The 25,923-nt window shown below is 41.6% G+C and overlaps 1 protein-coding gene and 1 pseudogene across 6 annotated transcripts in view; both read right to left on the minus strand.

Annotated features, from left to right (window-relative positions):
• LSM14A (LSM14A mRNA processing body assembly factor) overlaps positions 1 to 25,923 on the minus strand; it is a 66,902-nt gene that overhangs the window by 36,984 nt on the left and 3,995 nt on the right. The window lies entirely within an intron of this gene.
• On the minus strand, positions 9,814 to 10,705 carry LOC120362664 (large ribosomal subunit protein uL18 pseudogene; annotated as a pseudogene).

The raw sequence follows: 25,923 nt of genomic DNA on the forward strand, positions 1-25,923 counted from the left end.
GGATTACAGGCCTGAGCCACTGTGCCTGGCTCACTGTTAATTTATTTTTCAAGTCCTCATTCAGCAAAATAAAAATTAGCAACCTATGTCTTTCTTTGGAGGGAGGGTGAGACAAAGATTTTTCCAGTCTACAAAATCTCAAAGTTTGGGTATTGGTCTTTGGGACACAGAGAAGCAATGAAGGTATTCATAATAGTTATTTGCTGAGCAGTAAGTCCTCTAGAAGCCAAGCCAAACAGCTGCCAGCTATTCAGCCCCGTAGGACAGCCTAAAATATCCTAGTTATCTAAAATATCAACCATATAATTAAATCTGATTATTTTAACAACGAAGATAACATTACTCAAAGCTAAACTGGCAACCACCTGCAACATAGTAAGCTGGCTACAAATGAAGATTTCTATTGAATAAAACTTATTGAAGACAGGGTCCAAAAATCTGCATTTTAAGCTACTATGGTTAAGGATAGTGGCTCACGTCTACAAATGCCGGCACTGGCAACAGAGTAATGCCTATCTCTACAAAAAATATTTTTTTTTTTTTTTTTAAATGAGCCAGGTGTCTAATTAAAAAAAAAAAAATTTCCGGCCAGGTGCGGTTGCTCAAGCCTGTAATCCCAGCACTTTGGGAGGCCGAGGCGGGTGGATCACAAGGTCAAGAGATAGAGACCATCCTGGTCAACATGATGAAACCCCGTCTCTACTAAAAATACAAAAAATTAGCTGGACATGGTGGCATGTGCCTGTAATCCCAGCTATTCAGGAGGCTAAGGCAGGAGAATTGCCTGAACCCAGGAGGCGGAGGTTGCGGTGAGCCGAGATCGCGCCATGGCACTCCAGCCTGGGTAACAAGAGTGAAACTCCGTCACAAAAAAAAAAAAAAAAAAATTATGCCTGTAGTCCCAGCTACAAGGAGGCTGAGGTGGAAAGATTGCTTGATCCTGGAAGGTTGAGGCTGCAGTGAGCCGTGGCTGTGCCACTGCACTCCAGCTTGGGCGACAGAGCAAGACCCTGTTTCAAAACAAATAAAATAACCAAATCCTCAAGTTTCCTATAAATATGAAAGTTTCTGGTTCATTGTCCTAGGAGAATTCTGAAAATGTCTGCATCCATACAGATGTTCCAAATAGAGAATATGAAACATCATATACTATTCAAAGAGTAGACTCGAGGAAGTAAACCCTTTAACATTTCTTTTTTCTTTTGAGATGGAGCGTCACTCTGTTGACCAGGCCGGAGTACAGTGATGCAATCTTGGTTCACTGCAACCTCTGCCTCCTGGGTTCAAGAGATTCTCCTGCTTCAGCCTCTGAATGGCTGAGATCACAGGTGTGTGCCAGCTTATCTTTGTATTTTATAAGCGGAGATGGGATTTCACTATATTGGCCAGGCTGGTCCAGAACTCCTGACCTCAAGTGATCCACTGCCTCGGCCTCCCAAAGTGCTGGGATTACAGGTATGAGCCACGGTGCCTGGCCCCCCTTAACATTTTTAATGCATATACTTTTTTTTTTTTTGGTAGAACTAATGCAGTGCTAGATTAAGGATGAATGTCAGGCTAGATCTACTGGCTTGTGCCTGTAATCCCAGCACTTTGAGAGGCCAAGGTGGGCAGATCACTTGAGGTCAGGAGTTTGACACCAGCCTGGCCAAAATGGTGAAATCCCATCTCTATTAAAAATACAAAAAATAATTACGTGGGTATGTTGGCACGCGTCTGTAAGTCTAGCTGCTCAGGAGGCTGATGTGGGAGGATTGGTTGAACTCAAGAGGCAGAGGTTGCAGTTAGCTAAAATGATGCCACTGCACTCCAGCCTGGGTGACAGAGTGAGACTCTGACTCAAAGAGAAAAAAAAAAAAGAATGTTACTTCAGTGTAAATAATGTCTTTACACTCTTATTCTAAAAATTCTTTTTAGTATTTATGAGACTTCCAGGAAAGATAGTAGCACAGGCAGTCTGGCAGAAAATCCTTCCCTAAAACTATAGGAAAGAAAAAGGAAGTTAAAATATCCCTAAAATCATGAAAAATTCTCAAATTCATACCATGAAATTTTATTAAATAGTATCATTCAGGTACAGAATGAGTTAGTTGAAACTGAAAGACCAAGCCCAGAATCCATAATGTAGTACCCCCTGCCCTCTCCTCCCTCCAGAAAAATTTTGGCTAGTACCTTCAACTTGCTAAGATGGGTACAGGGACATAGGTATGATGAGGAAAAAATGTGGAATGGCCTACCTGAAGCTCCCTTTCTCTGATGGTCAAATAGTACTTAAGCAGGTAGGAAGATTTTATATTTTGACCTTTATCCAAAAGGAAAGATAAGGAGAAAGGACTAAGAAATTACAAATAAATCAATCTCACACCTAACCTCAGTACCATCACATTAAATAAAGTCTCACAATTCCAAAGTAGCAGATGAGCTCATCCTGACACAAAAGGTTTGTCAAAGGTCTGTCTACAAAATTAGAGAAGCTCTATTAGGCTTCCTAAGGCCTAGTAGAGCATAGCCAGGTAAATTCAGAGTGAAGTAAAAGAGAATTTGCACTTCATGTTTTGCAAAAAAAGAAAAAAGTTAAAAAATCATGGAATCAAGAACAATTTTACAGGAAAGAAATAAGGGAAGAAAAGAAGAAAAAGAGGCAATGATGAAGAAAAGTAAAAAGGCAAAGGAGAAGAGAAGAATCAAAGTGGACACAGTCTTCATTTGCTTATTATTATTACTATTATTATTATTTTTGAGACGGAGTCTTGCTCTGTCGCCCAGGCTGGAGTACAGTGGCATGATCTCAGCTCACTGCAACCTCTGCCTCCTGGGTTCAAGTGATTCTCCTGTCTCTGTCTCCTGAGTAGCTGGGATTACAGGCGTGGTACCACCACGCCCAGCTAATTTTTGTATTCTTAGTACAGAGGAGGTTTCACCATGTTGGCCAGGCTGGTCTCAAACTCCTGACCTCGTAATCTGCCCACTTCAGCCTCCCAAAGTGCTGAAATTACAGGCATGAGCCACTGCACCTGGCCTCATTTACTTACTTCCCACCCTCCCCGCCCCCATTACCAGCAGTTTGCCCTGACAGAGAGGACACAGTTTTCTTTTTTTTTTTTCTTCTTTTTTGAGATGGAGTTTCGCTCTTGTTACCCAGGCTGGAGTGCAATGGCGCGATCTCGGCTCACCACAACCTCCGCCTCCTGGGCTCAGCCAATTCTCCTGCCTCAGCCTCCTGAGTAGCTGGGATTACAGGCACGTGCCACCATGCCCAGCTAATTTTTTGTATTTTCAGTAGAGACGGGGTTTCACCATGCTGACCAGAATGGTCTCGATCTCTTGACCTCGTGATCCACCCGCCTCGGCCACCCAAAGTGCTGGGATTACAGGCTTGAGCCACCGCGCCCGGCCGAGGACACAGTTTTCAAAAAGTAGATGAACGCCAGCTACTCGGGAGGCTGAGGCAGGAGAATTGCTTGAACCTGGGAGGCGGAGGTTGCAGTGAGCTGAGGTCATGCCACTGCACTCCAGCCTGGTGACTGAGTGAGACTCTGTCTCAAAAAAAAAAAAAAAAAAACAGTAGATGAAATACATTCAGTATTAATATTTATCACAGAAAATAGAAGAAATTTTCTGAAAGAATTGCTTTGACATTCACAAGAAAAACACAAAGCATAGACTCTTATGATTAAAACAACACTGAAAAGGTAGCATGCAGAATTAAGGAATGAAAATTATACAAGATAGATAAAACAGTGTAACTAATAAATCCATCAACAAACAGAACAGTCAATGCGGTAAAACCAAATCACAAGAGAATAATTTTGAGAAAATGTAAACAAGATGTCATGAAATAGTATAGCAATAAAAAGGTTAGGGAGAAGATAATAGTTATGAAGATCCAACAGTTAGTTAACTGCTGCCCCTAAGGTAGACAAAAAAAATAAGATAAAATTTAATTAAAGATATAACAGAATACAAACGTCTTGACATGAAGGCCTAAATTTCATCAAAGGCTTTCACTGTATTTCCAGAAAAAAAAAAAAAAAAAAAAAAAATCAGTATACAAGCCAGAGACTTATGCTTTGCTATATCAAAATAAAGAATTCAAAAAAATGTATCCAAAGATAACAAACGGACAATAAATTCATTTAAGCACAGAAGTGTACATGACAATTTATATGGTTCTAGAACAGAAATAGTTCTGGAAAAGACTACAAAGTATAACAAACTAGGGCCGGGCGCGGTGGCTCAAGCCTGTAATCCCAGCACTTTGGGAGGCCGAGGCGGGTGGATCACAAGATCGAGACCATCCTGGTCAACATGGTGAAACCCCGTCTCTACTAAAAATACTAAAAATTAGCTGGGCATGGTGGCGCGTGCCTGTAATCCCAGCTACTCAGGAGGCTGAGGCAGGAGAATTGCCTGAACCCAGGAGGCGGAGGTTGCGGTGAGCCGAGATCGCGCCATTGCACTCCAGCCTGGGTAACAAGAGCGAAACTCCGCCTCAAAAAAAAAAAAAAAAAAAAAAAAAAAAAAAAAAAAAAAAAACAAACTAAGAACAGTGTATCACAACATTTTAACAAAAATTGGGAGATGAAAATGAATGGAGAGAGAGGAAAACTCAATAGGCGGTAGTATCTAAATTTACACTTTGATCTCTCATCATGTCAAGCAGAAGTCACTTGATACTTTTTTTTCTTTGTTAGTTGATAATAAATGAAGGCTTTAAAATTTGTTATTTGAAAGAATTTGTTAAATTCTACTGTGGGTCTTCAAAGTAACTCGTATTAGAATTTAAAATTAAGGGCATACTTCCCAAAATACGCTGTGAAGAAAAACTCTATCATATGGCAAATGAAACAAACTAAAAAAGCATGAAAACAGAAACCATAGAATAAGAACGATTTGTACACAACAAGTATTTGAGAAACATGCTCTAATGATGGAGGCTGGCTTAATCAGATTTGGGGTTTTCAACGCAATAGACTTCTTGTAGTATTGTGAAGAATAAATTACACAAGAGAGATTGGAAGGGTACACATGGATAGAAGATACTGTTACAGAACAAATGAGATGTCCAAAAGGTTAAAACTTGAGCATTAAGAGTAGAAAGGTAGGCCAGGTACAGTGGCTCATGCCTGTAATCCCAGCACTTTGGGAGGCCGAGGCAGGCAGATCACCTGAGGTAGGGAGATTGGGACCAGTCTGACCAACATGGTGAAACCCTGTCTCTACTAAAAATACAAAAGTTAGCCAGACATGGTAGCTCATGCCTGTAATCCCAGCTACTAGGGAGGCTGAGGCAGGAGACTTGCTTGAACCTGGGAGGCAGAGGTTGCAGTGAGCTGAGATCGTGTCACTGCACTACAACCTGGGCAACAAAAGTAAAACTCTGTCTCAAAAAAAAAAAAAAAAAAAAAAAAAAAAGTAGAAAGGAAGGAGGCATGGTAAGCACAGAAAAGGTAGAGAACTACCGGAACTATTCTACTACAGTATATACATTAGCTCACATGCAATCAGTAGATAAGGGAATTATGTCAGTACAGTCAGAAATCACACTGGTTAATTTCCTAAAATGTTATTTATTTTTTGCATTTGCAGGTAACAACAGCTAAACACAGCAAGCCACAAGCAGTGCCACCACTCCTGGCCACCTTTACTGTTTTTAAAGGGAAAGTATTAAATTTACCGAATTGTTTAAAACCTTATGCATGCTAGCATTTTTTTTTTTTTTTTTTTTTGAGACAGAGTTTCGCTCTTGTTACCCAGGCTGGAGTGCAATGGCGTGATCTCGGCTCACCGCAACCTCCGCCTCCTGGGTTCAGGCAATTCTCCTGCCTCAGCCTCCTGAGTAGCTGGGATTACAGGCACGCGCCACCTTGCCCAGCTAATGTTTTGTATTTTTAGTAGAGACGGGGTTTCACCATGTTGACCAGGATGGTCTCGATCTCTTGACCTTGTGATCCACCCACCTCGGCCTCCCAAAGTGCTGGGATTACAGGCTTGAGCCACCGCGCCCGGCCATGCTAGCATTTTTTATTAGGTTTAAGCTAGTGCTTAAATTACAAAGATGTACAGATTTCAAATGGTCTGCTCCTAATCCTAGTTTTCCCATAAACCCTGTTCCTCTTAGTGCAGGAAGGCATACCTCATATTACAGCACAGATGCCTTTGCCTGGCTGGCGAAATCTGGATTATGTTCTAATCATTTTTTTTTTTCACTCATAACACATAGTACTTTGAGAAAGAAACATTTTTACTCTATTATTCATTTTGGGATTCTACAGCAACTATACATTCCAATGTAAATCAACCATAGGTAATGTGACTAGAGCTTTAAGCTGAACGTTAAGTACTGTATGTCATTGCATTTCGTAACATTTTTTTCAAATACTTACGGGGCACCACCTGTCCCAGGTACTGTGCTAGATGCTAGGGAAACCAGTTCCTATTCTCAAGGAGCTCAGTCTATTTGCTTACTTGGATTTGATGTCACTGAATTGGATTTGAAGGTCCACTGAACACTCAATACCACTTGTAATGCCTCTAATAAGTACTACTATTGGTTCCTCACTTCCTAATCCCTGAAGCTGACACAGCATTAGGCTTCAAATTAAGCCATAATACTACTAAGTCAAAATAGCTGACTAGGGGCCGGGCGCAGTGGCTCAAGCCTGTAATCCTAGCACTTTGGGAGGCCGAGGGGGGTGGATCACGAGGTCAAGAGATCGAGACCATCCTGGTTAACATGGTGAAACCCCGTCTCTACTAAAAATACAAAAAAATTAGCTGGGCATGGTGGCGCATGCCTGTAATCCCAGCTACTCAGGAGGCTGAGGCAGGAGAATTGCCTGAACCCAGGAGGCAGAGGTTGCGGTGAGCCGAGATCGCGCCATTGCACTCCAGCCTGGGTAACAAGAGTGAAACTCTGTCTCAAAAAAAAAAAAAAAAAAAAAAAAAAATAGCTGAATAGGTACTGATCTGATTCTGGAATATTTTGGGGATTATCATGAATCATTGAAAATGTAATAATTCAGCAGGCTTGGAATATTTAAGTAATATGAGGCAGGCACTAAATTTATGTCCCCATCCTCAGGGAACTTACAGTCTGGCAAGTGTGCTAAGTACTACACAGGAAAGAAAGCACACAACATTGGTTTGCCAGCACTGCCCAAATAAAGTACCAGAGATTATGTCCACACAGAAACTTGTATACAAATGTTTATGTCAGCATTATTCATAACAGCCAAACGGTGAAAACAACCCAAATGCCCACCAACAAATGAACTAACTGCGATCTCTAGATATCATGTTTTATATATTTAAAAATATATATAATGAAATATTATTCAACCATAAAAAATGCTAATACATGTTACATAAAGAGTGAAGCATGAAAGCATTATGCTGAGTAAAAGAAGTTAGACACACAGTGTATGATTCCTTTCACATAGCATATCCGAAACAGGAAAAGCCATGAAGACAGAAAGCAGATTAGTGGTAATAGCGTATAGGGGATATGAGGAGGGATTACTTAATGCCTAGGGGTGTTTTACTAGGATGTTAAAAAGTTTTGAAACTAAGGAGAGGTGGCAGCTGCACAACACTGTGACTACACTGTGTCACTGAACTGTACACTTTATAATGGTTAATCGCATATTATGTGAATTTCAACTTCAAACACATATGTGCACGCACACCTACAAATACAGCCTACAAGAGAATACAGAAAATAATAAAAGTAGTTTGGAGAGAATGGGGAAACTAGGTGTGGCTGTTCATCATGTTGCTATGTTGCTTTAACAATTTTCTTTTCTTTTTTTGAGACAGGGTCTCTGTCTATCATCCAGTCCAGGCTGGAGTAGAGTGGTGCAATCTTGGCTCACTGCAACTTTTACCTCCCAAGCTCAAGCTATCCTCCTACATCAGTCTCCTGAGTAGCTAGGACTACAGGCACACACCACCACACCTGGCTAATTTTTGTATTTTCTTTTTTTTGTAGAGATGGGGTTTTGCCATGTTGCCCAGGTTGGTCTCCAACTCCTGGGCTTAAATGATACACCCACTGCAGCCTCCCAAAGTGCTGGGATTACAGGTGTGAGCCACAGTGCCCAGCTAATAATTTTATTAGTCTTAAGCATATAATCAATTTTCCATTTCCATCTCCAAATAATAGCAAAGATTAATAGAAATTCCATGTCTTTAAAAAAAACAAAACAAAACAAAACAGGGTCAAATTATTTCGCAAAATCACTCATCTAATCTAGTCTCCAGATTTAGTCAAGCTCAAACATGATCCCAATGCCAAACTGATTATCAGTGTATTAATACTTGTACATACAATCATAGTAAAAGGCCAGAGAAGTGAGTTGTAGTGACAAACTTGCCAATACAATATCTCTATTATAAAATACCGAAAACGTTCTAAGTTTAAACATGATAAACATTATATACTTAAAATACGTAAGTAAGTGAATCTAGTACCCCCCTAAATTGACACTAGGCTGGGCATGGTGGCTTACAGCTGTAGTCTCAGCATTTTGGGAGGCCGAGGTGGGCAGATCACCTGAGGTTGGGAGTTTGAGACCAGCCCCGTCTCTATTTAAAAAAAAAAAAAAAAAAAAAAAGGCCGGGTGCGGTGGCTCAAGCCTGTAATCCCAGCACTTTGGGAGGCCGAGGCAGGTGGATCACGAGGTCAAGAGATCGAGACCATCTTGGTCAACATGGTGAAACTCCGTCTTTACTAAAAATACAAAAAATTAGCTGGGCATAGTGGTGCGTGCCTGTAATCCCAGCTACTCAGGAGGCTGAGGCAGGAGAATTGCCTGAACCCAGGAGGCAGAGGTTGCGGTGAGCCGAGATCGCGCCATTGCACTCCAGCCTGGGTAACAAGAGCGAAACTCTGCCTCAAAAAAAAAAAAAAAGAAAAGCCAGCTGTGGTGGCACACGCCTGTAGTCCCAGCTACTTGGGAGGTTGAGGCATGAAAATCACTTGAACCCTGGAGGCAGAGGCTGCAGTGAGCTGAGATCATACTACTGTGCTCCAGCCTGGGCAACAGAGTAAGACTCTGTCTTAAAAACAATAATAAATAAATAAAGCCTGAACTTTTTTTTTTTAAAGTAGAGACAGAGTTTCACCATGTTGGCCAGGATGGTCTTGATCTCCTGACCTTGTGATCTACCGGCCTCAGCCTCCCAATGTGCTGGCATTACAGACATGAGCCACCACGCCCAGCCTTAACTTTTTTTTTGACACGAACTAAAAATTATAAATTAGGCTCTCATGTCAACTGAAAAGAAAAAGAAATAAGTCTGTTGAATACTAAACTTTGGGAGCTACAAATGAAACACTGAATTATCTGAAAGATGCTTCTAAAGTAAGTTAAGAAACTAAGACCAATTTCAAATGAAAACTTGGAATAAGATTTATTCCAAGTTTTTTGTTTTTTTTTTTTTTTGCTGTCCATAAGTTTATTGTCTATCTGAAAAATCCTTATAGAAAATTGTTTGGTTTAGCCGGGCGTGGTGGCTCAAGCCTGTAATCCCAGCACTTTGGGAGGCTGAGAAGGGCGAATCACGAGGTCAAGAGATCGAGACCATCCTGGCCAACATGGTGAAACCCCGTCTCTACTAAAAATACAAAAAATTAGCTGGGTATGGTGGCATGTGCCTATAATCCCAGCTACTCAGGAGGCTGAGGCGGGAGAATTGCCTGAACCCAGGAGGCGGAGGTTGTGGTGAGCCGAGATCGCGCCATTGCACTCCAGCCTGGGTAACAAGAGCGAAACTCCGTCTCAAAAAAAAAAAAAAAAAAAGAAAAAAAAAAAAGAAAATTGTTTGATTTAGGTCTCAGCAGCCCGCTCCTGAGCTCTGAGGAAGCTTGCCTTCTTTTGAGCTACCCGATCTTTCTTCTGAGCAAGGGACATTTTGGGGCGGTTCCACCTCTTCTTCTTAACTTCTTTCTTGGGCTTCTTTTCATAGACTGGATTCTCTCGTATAGCAGCATGAGTTTTCTTATACATCTCCTCCATCATGTCTGGAGTTACGCTGTTCTTTATGTATTGAGAGAACTGTTTCTTGTAAGCATCTTCATCTTCTTCCATTAAGTAGCGCATGTAATCTGCAACATTCTGGCCCGTGATGTGCTTCCAGTGTACTTCTGCATTAAATTCCTTGCTTTCAGAATCATAACCAGGGAATCGCTTGGTACTATGAGGGATAGACAAGCCTCCATCCACAGCTCCCTTCAGGGCACCAAAAACTTTATTGCCAGTGGTAGTTCTGGCAAGGCCTGCATCCAAATAGCAGGTAAAGGCACCTGGCTGATCATCAATGCTTTCCATATTGTATTCATCACCAGTCACCTCCACTTGGCCTTCATAGATCTTGTCCATTCCAAACCTATTGAGAAGCCTGCAGGCCAGCAGCAGGCCAGTACAATAAGCCGCAGCTTAATTTGTCAGGCCAACCTTCACACCGTATTTTGGCAGTTCGTGTGCATATGCTGCGCAGACTATCATATCCCCCTCTATACAGGCATAAGCAATCTGACAAATGATATCTCTGTTTGTTACACGAACTATCATCCTGTATTTGGGTGTGTTGTATTTATTTTTATCCTGTATCACCAAGCGTTTCCGAGCATAGTAATCAGTTTTACCCTCTCGTCGTCTTCTAAATTTCACTTGGTATTTCTTAAAGTAGGCCTTATTCTTTTTTTTTTTTGAGACAGAGTTTCACTCTTGTTACCCAGCCTGGAGTGCAATGGCGCGATCTCGGCTCACCGCAACCTCTGCCTCCTGGGTTCAGGCAATTCTCCTGTCTCAGCCTCCTGAGTAGCTGGGATTACAGGCACGTGCCACCATGCCCAGCTAATTTTTTTGTATTTTTAGTAGAGACGGGGTTTCACTATGTTGACCGGGATGATCTCGATCTCTTGACCTCGTGATCCACCTGCCTCAGCCTCCCAAAGTGCTGGGATTACAGGCTTGAGCCACTGCGCCCGGCCAGTAGGCCTTATTCTTAACAACTTTAACAAACCCCATCCTGCGGAACAGAGACCCGCGTCCGCGGCTCGACAGAGACCTCCAGGCCCAGCAGCGCTAGGAGGGGAAAAGGCTATTCCAAGTTTTAAAGTTAAAACTTGGAAATTTATTCCAGTCTTAAAGTTAAAGCTCCTCAGTCAAGTATCAGCTGCAAGATCTGGTCCCAACATACTCAAACTTAAATTCCAACCAAGCTCATTATTCTCAGTTCACAAATCAGGTTTTCTGTCCTCTATTATAGCTCTCCTGACATTTAGGGTATCCTAAATTTCCACTTGAAGATTGTAGGTATCAGTCAAGGTCTTACAGAGAAACAGACTCAATCAGGTGTGCATATACAAACATGGAACAAGACTAAAGGAATTGGCCCAGAGGATTATGGAGGCCTGGTATACCCAAAATCTGCAGAGCAGGCTGGCAGAACCCTTTGCTCAGAGGTCAGTCTAGGCCCACCCACAAATGGAGGCTACTCACCATCTACTGATTTAAATGTTAATCTCATACAAAAAATACCTTCACAGAAACACTGAGAATATTTGATCAAATATCTAGGCACTGCGGCCCAGTCAAGTTGGCACATAATATTAATATTAACCATCATCCAACTCTACCTGGACTGAAGTAATCTGTTCTTCCTTTGAAAAGCATACAGTATTCTGCCGGGCACGGTGGCTCAAGCCTGTAATCCCAGCACTTTGGGAGGCCGAGGTGGGTGGATCACAAGGTCGAGAGATCGAGACCATCCTGGTCAACATGGTGAAACCCCGTCTCTACTAAAGATACAAAAAAAAAATTAGCTGGGCATGGTGGCACGTGCCTGTAATCCCAGCTACTCAGGAGGCTGAGGTAGGAGAATTGCTTGAACCCAGGAGGCGGAGGTTGCGGTGAGCCGAGATCGTGCCATTGCACTCCAGCCTGGGTAACAAGGGTGAAACTCCGTCTCAAAAAAAAACAAAAAACAAAAAAACAAAAAAACAAAAAAAAAAAAGAAAAGCATACAGTATTCTATCATTCTGTCTATATTACCCTTCCAGAATTTAAAGATCTTCAGAAGATGTGTATCTAGATCATCTTTGCAACTCCCATAGAATCTGACACAGTGCTCTACATATAGCTGACATTTGAATATTTCTTGAATAAACTGCACACTGAAAAAGGCTATTAAGTAAGCTACTTCCAAAAATACTGAACAGTGTTAAATATAAAGGGAACTGAATTAAATTATAAAAGAAACTCACTTAGCATAAAATGAAAGAATGATTGTTTAGAGTAAATAACAAATGACGTTGATAGGATGGGAAAGTGGGAAAAACAAAACCAACCTCAGCATATTTAAAAAAGTCTACATGCAAAAGCAGCAAACTAGGAAACAAAAAAGTTACAGTTAGTATTTTTCTTCTCTTTCTGACATTTATACAGCTGACATTTATATGTACAGCTCTTGTCCATTCACGAACCCTTGCTGAAACTGAGATGCAGAAACTATCTGAGGTATCTTAGAATAAGGTATTATACATGAATTTAACACAACAAGCAAGGTTTAATTACTTAAATACTAAAAAGCACCATCTCTTCCATATGCAGTACTCTTGAACAAGCCCTGAAGGTAGAACGGCAGAAAGCTGACTCTGGGTTTTTTTACTTAAGAGCAGAGCTTTACAAAAATAACATTCGACAGTCTGGCTCTTGGAAGCACATCACAGCCTGCTTCCCCAAACTCTCACTTTCTGCACATCTGCAATCTCTTCTCTGGCCCCTTCTTCACCCTTACCCACATTACTTTCTTCCTGCTAGCAAATACTGCACTGAATGAAAACATTGGTCTCTCAGCCTCCACCATCTCTTCCTGTACTCACTACAAACCTAACACCCCTAACAGAGGCATTACTCCTGCCCTTGTGTCCTCAATATTCTCAATCACCTCATGGATCACATGCCAAGCACTGTTGATTCCATGACAAAAACTACCTCCACCTCCACAGTTCATAACTCAGATGATGTTCCTTTCACCTTCTGCAATACAGCCTCAAAATCAACTTCTTCCCACTTAACTTTAGAGGTTACATCATCTTCAACCGAAAAAACCCCAGTCATCTTGTTAAGAGCTGATCTTTTCCTTATAAAACCAGAAAAGCAATTTGAAAATTTAGATAAAGATGTAGTAACAAAAAAACAATACTGGCTCCTTAGAAAGTTATAATTACAAAGCAAAACACACTTACAAAGGATTTCTCTGTAACTGTACATAAGAGATAGCCTCTACATGTGGCTCATTTTTTTTTTTTTTTTTTTGAGATGGAGTTTTGCTCTGTTACTCAGGCTGGAGTGCAATGGCACTATCTGGGCTCATGGCAATTTCCTCCTCCCAGGTTCAAGCAATTCTCCTGCCTCAGCTTCCCAAGCAGCTGGGACTACAGGCACATGCTGTCACACCCAGCTAATTCTTTTTTTCTATTTTAGTAGAATCAGGGTTTCACCATGTTGTCCAGGTTGGTCTCAAACTCCTCTGAGCTCAGGCATTCTGCCGGCCTCAGCCTCCCAAAGTGCTGGGATTACAGGCGTGAGCCACTGTGCCTGGCCACATGTGGCTAATTCTAACCAATCTGTTAGGCCCAGCTTAAATGCTGTGTCCTCAAGAACCTTGTCTCTGTGCTGTCTTTTGTTTCTTAACACTTAGCATAGTGTCTAAAATATAGTCATGGCAGGAGCTAAGTAATTCTCTTGAATAAAGAGCATATTAAATAGTAAGTACAGAAAGTTTAAGGGGGCAGAAGTACAGCTTTTTATATGCTTGATGCTTAGGATGAGTATTAAAGAAGAATCCAACAAGTAAGGGGCACTCTAGACAGAGTCACAACATGTACTCTCACACCCCTCCAAAGCATTAGGACAAGCAGTGGGATAGGGAGGGAAGACCTCTGGGAAATTTAGATTTTATCCAGAAAGAAATGCAGTCATTAAAAATTTTTTAGGCTGGGTGCGGTGGCTCATGCCTGTAATCCCAGCATTTTGGGACGCCGAGGCAGGTGGATCACGGGGTAAGGGGTTCGAGACCAGCCTGGCCAAGATGGTGAAACCCCATCTCTACTAAAAATATAAAAGTTAGCCAGGTGTGGGCCGGGCGCGGTGGCTCAAGCCTGTAATCCCAGCACTTTGGGAGGCCGAGGTGGGTGGATCACGAGGTCAAGAGATCGAGACCATCCTGGTCAACATGGTGAAACCCCATCTCTACTAAAAATACAAAAAGTTAGCTGGGCATGGTGGTGCGTGCCTGTAATCCCAGCTACTCAGGAGGCTGAGACAGGAGAATTGCCTGAACCCAGGAGGTGGAGGTTGCGGTGAGCCGAGATCGCGCCATTGCACTCCAGCCTGGGTAACAAGAGCAAAACTCCGTCTCAAAAAAAAAAAAAAATTGGCCAGGTGTGGTGGTGGGTACCTGTAATCCCAGCTACTCGGGAGGGTGAAGCAGAGAACTGCTTGAACCTGGCAGGTGGAGGTTGCAGTGAGCTGAGATTGTGCCACTGCACTCCAGTTTGGATGACAGAGTGAGACTCCACCTCAAAAAAAAAAAAATTATTATTTTTTTTTTTTTTCAAAGGAGGGACATCAGCTAAATCTGTGCTTCAGGGAAAAAAAATCCCACCAGCAGTAGCCATGTAAATATTGTAAGTAGTTTTTGCAATTGAGAAATTATTGGAGGAGGCTAGATCTGAAGTAAGGAGCAACAATTTCCTAAATCATGGACGGTGATAGTAAAGACTGAGAAAGTGGATGGATATGAGGACAAGTCAGAATCAACAGAGCTTTAGAATGTATAAGAAGGAACAACATAAAGGATGTAAGACTTACATTTGACTTAACATTGGTGAGTACTTACTATATGCTAGACACTATATGTATTAATTTAGTTAATTCTCACAAGGATTATCTGCATGAAGAATAAAAAAAAAAAAAAAAAAACAACCGCGTGAAGATCAAAGAAAGCTTCTTTGATACATAAACATTTGACCTGAGATTTGGCAATGAATATGGAACAGGAGCAGGCTGAAGTCAGAAGGATGAGGCAGAAGGATGCACTGTATGTTTATGCAACAAAAAAGGAAAGGGAAGTAAAGGGTAGAAAGGGACCTGTGCTATGGGATAAAGCTGAATATGCATCAAAGAGTTGGGTAAGAGTTCCAGTTTCCCTAAGAACAGAGAGCCACTAAAAGGTTTTAAGAAAGCAACTTGATGCTGGGTGGGGTGGCTCATGTCTGTAATCCCAGCACTTTGGGAGGTGGAGGCGAGTAGATCACCTGAGCTCAGGAGTTTGAGTCCTGCCTGTCCAACATGGTGAAATCCTGTGTCTACAAAAATACAAAAATTAGCCGGGTGTGGTGATGGGCGCCTGTAATCCCAGCCACTCGGGAGGCTGAGGCAGGAGAACTGCTTGAACCTGGAAGGCTGAGGTTGCAGTGAGCCAAGACTGTGTCATTGCACAACAGAAGTGAAACTCCATCTCAAAAACAAAACGAAACAAAAAAAGAGCATACATCAGCTACCAAAAGTAATCATTCTAGACTTCTGTTTATAAATTTCAGTAGAAATAAAAGGGCCATATGAGGACTAGCCAGATTGAAAGGCAATCAAGTCTGACAATCAGAGCACACAGTGCCCATGCAAAGAATTCAGTACAGGAAAAAAGAGAAAATTTTATTAAAATCTAAGAGGGCAGGCTGGGAAAGAAAAGATAAGTAAGTAGAAAACAAAAAGCCAACTTTTTTTTTTAAACATATGCTTATATATATACTGCATATATCTCTGACAGTATGGAAAGAAACCGCACTTTTCACTGAGTATGTTTTTGAAAATGTTTTTATCAAGTGCATTGATTCTCTACTTAAACACAACTATTTTGAAGAAACATACGTCTCTACCGTATCTACAAAAACTCAATAGAAGCACCAAACAGAAGGGACACTAGTGAATGCCAAATCAGTGAATCAGAAGACTGATTTGAGGAACTCCCTTAGAATCTAGAGCAGAAAGGTTTAAAAGCTGGAAAACAAAAATAAACAACACGAGGCATAAATGTTTCAAATGGACTGTCAATAGGAGTTTCACAATGAGAAGCAATAGCAAAGAATAAAGTTTTCCTGAGCTAAAGAAAGGCTCGATTCTTGGGATCAACATGTACTCCTTACAAGACAGGAATGCTGGAAGAAAAAAGCCCAAAAGAGTTCCAGTGAGAAGTGTGTGGGAAAGCCCACCAATAACTACATTCTTTACATACAAGAGAGAATAACATTGGTATCTAACGCCTCAAGTGCAGCAGTAAATGCAGGCAGACAATGGAACAATGCAGAAAAGATACCAGGTAATGCAAAATATTAACACACAGAGAACAAAAGATTTACCAGCAGACACGCTGCTCAGAGCAACAATCCATAAAAATTTTCTTTGTTGTGAAATAAGAATTCACGGTCAGGTGCAGTGGCTCACACCTATAATGCCAGCACTTTGGGAGGCTGAGACGGGCGGATCACCTGAGGTCAGGAGTTCCAAGACCAGCTTGGCCAACATGGTGAAACCCCGTCTCCACTAAAAATACAAAAAAATTAGCGGGTGTAGTGGCACACACCTGTAATCCCAGCTACTCATGAGGCTGAGGCAGGAGAAGCACTTGAACCTGGAAGGAGGAGGTTGCAGTGAGCCAAGATCGCACCACTGCATTCCACCTTGGGCAACAAGAGTAAAACTCTGTCAAAAAAAAAAAAAAAAAAAAAAAAAAAGGCAAAGGAAAGTCTAGAAAAGAAAGCAGATCAGAGGTTGCCTAGAGCCGGGCGCGGTGGCTCAAGCCTGTAACCCCAGCACTTTGGGAGGCTGAGGTGGGTAGATCATGAGGTCAAGAGATCGAGACCATCCTGGCCAACATGGTGAAACCCCGTCTCTACTAAAAATACAAAACATTAGCTGGACATGGTGGCGCGTGCCTGTAATCCTAGCTACTCAGGAGGCTGAGGCAGAAGACTGCCTGAACCCAGGAGGCAGAGGTTGCGATGAGCCAAGATCGCGCCATTGCACTCCAGCCTGGGTAACAAGAGCGAAACTCCGTCTCAAAACAAAAACAAAAGCAAAAACAAAAACAAAAACAAAAACAGAAGTTGCCTAGGACTGAGGGTAGGAGCAGCTACTGATTAACACTGCTGAGAAAAAAAAGAAAAAGAAACTTCTTGAGTTGATGAAATTGTTAGAAAACCGGACTATGATGATTGGCTACACAACTCTCATTGCACTGCACACCTACAATGGGTGAATTTTATATAGTATGTAACTTATACCCAATAAAGTTAAAAGTAAGTTAAACCTACACTCGAAAACTCATACTCTTCATCCCAATTACTTCAATCTTCTAACTTTCATTGTGCCTACTGATGTCAATTCCTGAGCCTTTCAGGAGTTTGGGGTGAAAGTCAAGTTACATCGTGGCTTTCCCCACTGCCTCCTTACGTTGTGGCTCTCAATCTGGTCAAGTCATTTAAACTCATCTATTTGCTTTTCAGCGTTACAAACCGTGTTGATGCTGTCTCCTTTCCAAATCTACTTTGCCCTTTAAAAAAGTCCCTCTCAGGTCGGGTGTGGTGGCTCACACCTATAATCCCAGCACTCTGGGAGGCTGAGGCAGGTGGACCATGGATCAGGAGATAGAGACCATCCTAGCCAACAAGGTGAAACCCTGTCTCTATTAAAAATACAAAAGTTAGCCGGGCATGGTGGCATGCACCTGTAGTCCCAACTACACAGGAAGCTGAGGCAGGAGAATCCCCTGAACCCAGGAGGTAGAGGTTACAATGAGTCGAGATCGTGCCACTGCACTCTAGCCTGGGCGACAGAATGAGACTCCATCTCAAAAAAAAGGGGAAGAAATTTTAAAAGGGCCAGGTTTGATGGCTCACCATTTGTAATCCCAGCACTTTGGGAGGCCGAGGTGGGTGGATCACAAGATCAGGAGATGGACACTATCCTGGCCAACATGGTGAAACTAAAAAAAAAAAAAAAAAAAAAATTAGCTGGGCGTGGTGGCAGCCACCTGTAATCCCAGCTACTTGGGAGGCTGAGGCAGGGGAATCACTTGAACCCAGGTGGTGGAGGCTGCAGTGAACTGAGATGGTGCCACAGCAAGACTCAGTTTCAAAAAAAAAAAAAAAAAAAAGTTCCTCTCATGTAGTTTTGATAAAATTTATCAACAGGAAGAAAAGTAAAAACATGTCCAGTTTGGTATCTTTACTCAACAGTTTAAATTTAATGTTGACTTTCTAAGCTGCTTTCAGTTGGGCATTCTTCCTTATGGCTGTTTTTGTATTTTAATCCCCAAATGATAAAACCAAGAGACAGACATGAAAATGTGACATGAATGAAAAAGCTGTGGGGGCAGGGGGAGGATAAACACATCCATGAAGAATTAAAAAACAACAGCAACAAGGCTGGGGAGTGGGAGGCAAGAAAGAAATTAATCTGAGACACAGCTAGAAAGAGGAGCGGGAGGGAGGGAGTATGAGGGATAGAGAAAATGAAATGAACTTCTTAGATTTAAAGAGAGTTGACTCTTCAGATTCACAAGGTCCACAGAGAAACACTCAAAGCCAAACCAGTTAAAAGATCACAAGGTCGAGAGATCGAGACCACCCTGGTCAACATGGTGAAACCCGTCTCTACTAAAAACACAAAAAAGTAGCTGGGCATGGTGGCGCTTGCCTGTAATCCCAGCTACTCAGGAGGCTGAGGCAGGAGAATTGCTTGAACCCAGGAGGCGGAGGTTGCGGTGAACCGAGATCGCGCCATTGCACTCCAGCCTGGGTAACAAAAGCGAAACTCCGTCTCAAAAAAAAAAAAAAAAAAGAGAATCCAGATGATTAAATAAATGTTAACAGAGAGAAAAAAGGGGAGGGAACTCAGCCCTGAAGCTCTCCAACATTTGGCGGCTTAGGAGTTGAATCAACAAAGGAGACTGAGAGGTGACCAGTGAGATACGAGGGAAAAAACAGCATAAGATCAAGTGAAGAAAACGCTTCAGAGAGAACAGAGCATTTGTGCCATGTAATGTTGACTGGTAATGTAGAATGAGACTAAGAACCGACTACTGGATTTGACAACATGGAAGTCTTTGGTAACTTTGATAAGAAAACTTCATATGCAGGAATAAAAACCTTAGTAAAGAGGGCTCAAAAATGAATGAACACAAGTGGTTCTTCCACTTCTTCAAGGAGTTTTGCTATAAAGGGGAGGATAGAAATGGGGTAATCCTTAGAAAAGAGGAAATGCAGTTCAAGTACAGTGGGGTTTTTTGGTTGTTCTTAAGATAGAAGAAATAAATAACCACCCATCTGTAAGCAGACAGAAAGCTACATTAGGGAAGGAAAAACAGGCAAGAGTAGACAACTGCTGGAGCAATGTCCTTGAATCGCCAAAAGGAGACAAATGCTGCACAAGTGGAAGGATGGTCTTAGACAGCAGTAAGAAGTTTATCCATATTGATCAGAAAAAAACAGAAGTTTGGGGGACAGATGCAGGTGACTGGGTATATGAGGGGTAAGTTTACCAAAATTCTCTTTCATTTGCTGTTCTTTTCTCAGTTACCTATTACAGAAAGCATGGTTTAAGGGGCTGAAAGTGAAGATGGCGGAGGAGGTGTTGGAGGTTTGAGGAAAATGAATGGAATAGCCATTTAGAAAAGTGAAATTAATGGATTATAAGGTACAGTGTGACTGCTAGGAAGTGACCATGACTGCTGAGGTTAGCAAACATAAATTTAGGGTGAGGCTGGTCAGCACATCTGTGTTGATATAATCAGGGTTGTGATTTCTTGTGTAAGACAGCAAGAGGGGAAGGGGATGGGGGCTGAGGGTATGTGTACTGATTGTCACAGCTGCTCATGGAGTTGACGCAGGATAAAAGAGGGAAGTAAAGTTATGAGGGGAATGAGAGGACAGTAAAAGGCAGTAAGATTAAGGTGACTGTAGACTACAGTAGTTGTGAATGACTGACACAGTTGGACTACTAGAGACTGAGCAACTAGACAGAGATGATGGTGGTGGGAAACAACAATGGGACAGCTATTCTTTATTAAGCACCAACATTAAACTAGTTACTTTCTTTATATCACCTCTTTTAACTAACAGAATGACTCTGAAAGATGAACATTATTATCCATCCCTACTGAAAAGATAAAGAAGGTTAAATAACTTGTCACCAGGCATGATAGCTCATACCTGTAATCCCAGAACTTTGGAGGCCTAGGCAGGCGGATCACGAGGTCAGGAGTTTGACAGCAGCCTGGCCAACGTGGTGAAACCCCATCTCTACTAAAAATATAAAAATTAGCTGGGCGTGGTGTTACACGCCCATAATCCCAGGCACTCGGGAGGCTGAGACAGGAGAACTGCTTGAACCTGGGAGGTGGAGGTTGTAGAGATCATGCGGCCTGGGCAATAGATTAAGACTGCCTTGGCGGGGTGGGGTGGCAGGGTGGAGGAAGTGGGGGGCGGAAATAAATAACTTATCCAAGACCAAAAAGCTGCTAAGTATTACGAGTGGCATTTTGGGTCACATTTTCTTCCAGAAGCAAACAAAAAAACCTCCCAAACTAGAATAAGGTCCTTGGGAATAAATTATTTTACAGATCAACTCACACTTTGTCCACTAAAAAATTTACTTCAGGCTGGACACTGTAGCTCCGACCTGTAACCCCAACACTTTGGGAGGCCCAGGCAGGCAGATCACTTGAGCCCAGGAGTTAGAGACCAACCTGGGCAACATGGCAAAACCCTGTATCTATGAAAAATATAAAATTAGCTGGGCGTGGTGGTGTGTGCCTGTAGTCCCAGCTACTTAGGATGCTGAGGCGGGAGGTGTTACTGAGCTCAGGGAGGTCAAGGCTGCAGTGAGCTGTGATCATGCCACTACACTCCAGCCTGGGCGACAGAGGGAGACTCTTGTTTCAAAACAACAACAAAATTTACTTCAATGATATCCATTTTAAAAACAGCTAATTAATACATTACTTTACAGCATCCTGAGAGAAAGGCAAATTGTTTCTATCTATATCAAGCATCTTCTAGCATGGAGTAATTAAATTCAAGCTAAACTATATGCAGTTATTGCTACCATTATTGTGGCACTGAGTTAAATACAAAACTCTTGCTATGTATCCTGCACTGATAAGATTTCTTTTTTCTTCCTATTTCCTTCCTTCTACAATTTTTTTTTCCCTTCAGGTTTATGTTGTTTTCTCTACTTCTGACTCAGGAAGTCATGGCTTACCTTACATACCCCTACTAGAAAATGAACAGTTTGGCACCTGACTTCAGACTCCCAGAATTACCAAGTATTTTTGTGGACTATGTAGCAACAATATAAACTGTTTCCAAGGTTCAAAGTTCTGGCAACATCACTAAAAAGGGCAACAAAAAGAAACTGGGGCTTGAAGTTTCACTAGATCTTTGTCATTGTAGGTAGTGATTTTGTGAACTGCTAGATTTAGATCCCCAAGTAATGCAAGAAATCAAATAAAGCACCCCACAGGTATTTTATCTATCACACAAAGCTCTTCCATGCTCTCCAATAAGGTCATAGTTTATGACTGTGTGACTAACATCAGTAAGTAGATAAATTATGCCAATGGGGCATACTTAGCAGATGAGTAAAGAAATCTGTTAACAATTTACTTGTTCTTATATCCTTCCACCAATCTCTTGATTTTAAGAATAACTGACTTTAAAGGCAAGTGGCTTATAGAATCGTGCTCAACAAAGTCTCTTTTGCCAATGCAGTAGCAACCTGATTTCCATTTGAATGATTATCCAGGTAAGCTAGCTAAATATAAGAATTTATTTTTTGTTAAGAATTTCACTCATTTTAGCCTATTTAGGCAGCCTATTCACTTACAGACACAGGTGCAAACACAACTGGAACTATTCCATAAACCATTCATACATGTCACCACTGTATAATTTCCTCCTACATCCTGAACAGATGCTTCCTTTAAACTTTAAGTGAAAATTATAATTGAGCTTGAGTCACAAAGAGTTTACCTCACCAATAATGTTAATTATGTCATTAGATTTCATCCTCTTGCATCCCTATTCACCGAAATTCTTCAAGATTTCTTAATGTGAGGGGAGATATTTTAATTTTATAGGGAAATGCAATTGTGAACATGGAAAAGCATTATTTGGAGGTATCCCCAAGATATTTCTACAAAAACAATAAGGCTAGGCTCACTGGCTCACGCATGTAATCCCAGCACTGTGGGAGGACGAGGGGGGATCACAAGGTTAGGATTTCAAGACCAGCCTGGCCAAGATGGTGAAACCCTGTCTTTACTAAAAATAAAAAAATTAGGCGGGTGTGGTGGTGGGCGCCTGTAATCCCAGCTACTGGGGAGGCTGAGGCAGAGAATTGCTTGGACCAGGGAGGTGGAGATTACAGTGAGCCGAGACTGCGCCACTGCACTGAAGCCTGGGCGATAGAGTGAGACTCCATCTCAATTAAAAAAGAAAAAGAAAAAGAAAAAAAAGAACAATAAGCTGAAATGCTAAATCATTTCCATCTACTCACTCATTAACTAAACATCCTTTCATCCCAGGAGCTCAGAGTCTAGAGGTGAGCGGGAGGGTGAAGACAAACAATAAACACATATGCAAATAAGCAAAGAAGATTAAGTGTAAGTCATGATCAGTGTTGAGAAGAAAATTAATTTAGAGCTATGACAGACTACAAACTGTAACAAACTACAGAAACAAACTGCAACCCAGATCATCTATAAAGACACTTAACAGATTGATATCAAAGCCTTTCCAGGTTGCCTTTATGACTTCTTGACATATGCTTAGGTTGTGAGGATCAAAGGCCCTCAAACTTACCTGTTTCACTTTAGAACTAAAGCTAGTCTGTGAAATCTCCAGCAGAAAATAAAGGGCATCAACCATTTCATAACACCTCTGCAATTAGGCTTTTGATTATATGGTGTGGTAATTTATCCATACTGAAACATTTTCAAGAGAGAAAACAGATTATTATTAATTACTATTTTTTTTGAGACAGAGTCTTGCTCTGTCGCCCAGGCTCGAGTAGAGTGGAACAATCTCAGCTCACTGCAACCTCCACCTTTTGGGTTCCAGTGATTCTCCTGCCTCAACCTCTCAAGTAGCTGGGATTACAGATGTGTACCAGCACACCCAGCTAATTTCTGTATTTTTAGTAGAGATGGTGTTTCGCCATGTTGGCCAGGCTGGTCTCAAACTCCTGACTTCAGGTGACAAGCCCTCCTTGGTCTCCAGAAGTGCTGGGATTACAGGCTATTATTATTATTATTATTTATTTATTTATTTATTTATTTATTTATTTTTGAAACGGGAGTTTCGCTCTTGTTACCCAGGCTGGAGTGCAATGGCGCAATCTCGGCTCACCGCAACCTCCGCCTCCTGGGTTCAGGCAATTCTCCTGCCTCAGCCTCCTGAGTAGCTGGGATTACAAGCACGTGCCACCATGCCCAGCTAATTTTTTGTATTTTTAGTAGAGACGGGGTTTCACCATGTTGACCAGGATGGTCTCGATCTCTCGACCTCGTGATCCACCCGCCTCGGCCTCCCAAAGTGCTGGGATTACAGGCTTGAGCCACTGCGCCCGGCCCAGGCTATTATTATTTTTTAAGACAATGTCTTGTTCCGTGGTTCAGGCTGGAGTGCAGTGGCATGATCACAACTCCTCTTGGGCTCAAGCAATCCTCCTGCCTCAGCCTCCCAAGTAGCTGGGACAACAGGCATGCATGCCACCACGCTTGGCTAATGTACTTTTTAAATTTTTTTGTAGAGATGGAATCTCCCTGTATTGTTGAGGCTGATTTTGAACTCCTGGGCTCAAGCAATCCTCTGGTCTCAGCCTTTGAGAAATGTTATTGGGATTATAGACCTGAGTCACCCTGTCCAGCTGGGATGTTTTTAGCAATTATGCCAGAGCAGGCACAAACAAGGACTTTCCACCAGGGCAAACTGGGCCATATGGTCACCCTAATTACATACCACATCAAATATAAAGAGTCAAAAATTTCAAGAGTAGTTTACAGTTCCAGATATATTTAAATTATAATATCCAAGATCCAAATTATATGAGCCATATAAACCAAGTGAATCCCTTACTAAATTTAAAGCTCTGAACATCTCACATTGTACACAAAATCAATTTCACATGCATTATAAACCTCAACGTGAAAAGCAAAGCCCAAAAAGGTTTGAAAGATAATCAAAGTATCTCCGTGATGTTTCAAAAAAGAAACACTTGCTGGGTGTGGTGGCTCACGTCTGTAATCCCAGCACTTTGGGAAGCCGAGGTGGATCATCTGAGGTCAGGAGTTCAAGACCAGCCTGACCAACATGGAGAAACCCTGTCTCTAATAAAAATACAAAAAATTAGCTAGGCATGGTGGTGCATGCCTGTAATCCCAGCTACTCTGGAGACTGGGGCAGGAGAATCACTTGAACTCGGGAGGCGGAGTTGTGGTGAGCCGAGATCACACCATGGCACTCCAGCCAGGGCAACAAGAGTGAAACTCTGTCTCAAAAAAGAAAAGAAACACTAGCTATAAAAAACTGATGAACATGGTTACATTAAAATGAAGAACTTCTGTTCATTAAAAGAAACTATGAAATGGGAAAAAAAAACTGCAATACATACATCCAACAAAGGATATATATTCAGAATACAGAACTTTAGAAAAAGACACGTATTTCAATTTAAAAAGGACAAAAGATTTCAAAGATACTCTATAAAAAATGAAATCCCGCCGGGCGCGGTGGCTCAAGCCTGTAATCCCAGCACTTTGGGAGGCCGAGGCGGGTGGATCACGAGGTCAAGAGATCGAGACCATCCTGGTCAACAAGGTGAAACCCCGTCTCTACTAAAAATACAAAAAGTTAGCTGGGCATGGTGGTGCGTGCCTGTAATCCCAGCTACTCAGGAAGCTGAGGCAGGAGAATTGCCTGAGCCCAGGAGGCGGAGGTTGCGGTGAGCCGAGATCGCGCCATTGCACTCCAGCCTGGGTAACAAGAGCGAAACTCCGTCTCAAAAAAAAAAAAAAAAAAAAAAAAAAAAAAAAGAAATCCCAAGTCCCAGGTATGAAAAGGTGGTCAGCCCCATTTAGTAAGGAGGGAAATGATTAAAACTAAACACAACTACATACCCACCAGGATTGGCTAGAATTGAAATATATTATACCAAGTCTGGTTGTTGGTAAGGGATATGAAACAAGAACTCTTACATACTAACAAATGAAGTAAAAACTAATAAAAAACTACTTTGGAAAACTACTTGGCATTACCTGATAAAGACGAACATTCCCCATGTTCTTGCAATTCAAATTCTAAGTATATAACCTCAAGAAAACTACTACGTAAACATGCATCTGTGCATTTTAACAGAAATGTTCATAAAATCATTGTTTATAATAGCCCCAAACTGCAAGCAATCTAAATGCAATATCCAAAACAAAGAAGAAATAAACGTGTTATATTCATAATGGAATACTATGAAACAATAAAAGCTAAAAATAAAATATATACAAGATAATCCTATTTACATAAAGTTCAAAAAATGGGCAAAATTAAACTCTATTATTTAGAGATGTAAACTTACATGGTAAAACTATAAATGTCAGAACAACACTTATATCTAGCTTAAATTAAGATGGTGATAGTTGATGGGAAAATAGGTGGTGCAAGGCTTCTGGCAATGTCTTGCCCTGGGGGTAGTTACGAAGACTGTTTAAAAATATTTCGTATTTTGGCTGGGCGTGGTGGCTCACGTCTGTAATCCCAGTACTTTGGGAGGCTGAGACAGGCAGATTAGGAGTTCAAGA

This window comes from Saimiri boliviensis, chromosome 14 (assembly GCF_048565385.1).
Source record: "Saimiri boliviensis isolate mSaiBol1 chromosome 14, mSaiBol1.pri, whole genome shotgun sequence".
In the NCBI taxonomy this organism is placed as follows: domain Eukaryota; kingdom Metazoa; phylum Chordata; class Mammalia; order Primates; family Cebidae; genus Saimiri; species Saimiri boliviensis.